Genomic DNA, 735 nt, shown 5'->3' on the forward strand with positions numbered 1-735 from the left:
CCGTATGGTTTGAACAGCATTTTGCTTTTCATTTCCCTACATCATGCTGCCAGCTATAGTGTTACCATTTCTGGATAATACAGAGGGTATTATCCGGTTTGTAGTTCAGCGAATTACACATAATTGAATTTTGATTACTTAAATGTTATATTCAGTTACACTAATACACTTTATAGCAATTCTTTGCTTACACTCTTATTTAGTTACATTTCGTTATTGTATCACCATGCCTAATATTAGAAACAATTGTGTTTACATGTCATTATCTCCGTTAGTAACACAATGCCACGGTAACTGTAACAGTACTCCCCTCTGTTGACACAAAAACATTTCCATACTTCGTTACCTACTCAGTGTATACTCATACTTGTCACAGTAAATCATTGAATATACTGTAATTTGCAGTAAATCGACAACGGACTTTCCTGGTACAAATTTTATACGCTGCGAAAATACCATCTGCTTTGCTTAAACACCATTTCCTTACCTCTTAATCATCTGGTTATCCTATTACACTATTACCATTACTAATAAGCGTAGTTTTCTATAGGTACTTGTTGAGGCAATACCAACAACCACCTTTAATATATATTTTTTTTTTTTCTGAATTGACAGGTATTCATGCTTCCGTTAACAAACGTGAAACACATTTCGTTTTGGGGGTAAATGTAGACCTAATCCGTGTTGTGTAACCATACTCCCCAAAATATTTATACAGAGAATATGATTAGTGAC

The sequence above is a fragment of the Penaeus monodon genome, chromosome 15 (assembly GCF_015228065.2).
Source record: "Penaeus monodon isolate SGIC_2016 chromosome 15, NSTDA_Pmon_1, whole genome shotgun sequence".
Classification (NCBI taxonomy): Eukaryota; Metazoa; Arthropoda; class Malacostraca; order Decapoda; family Penaeidae; genus Penaeus; species Penaeus monodon.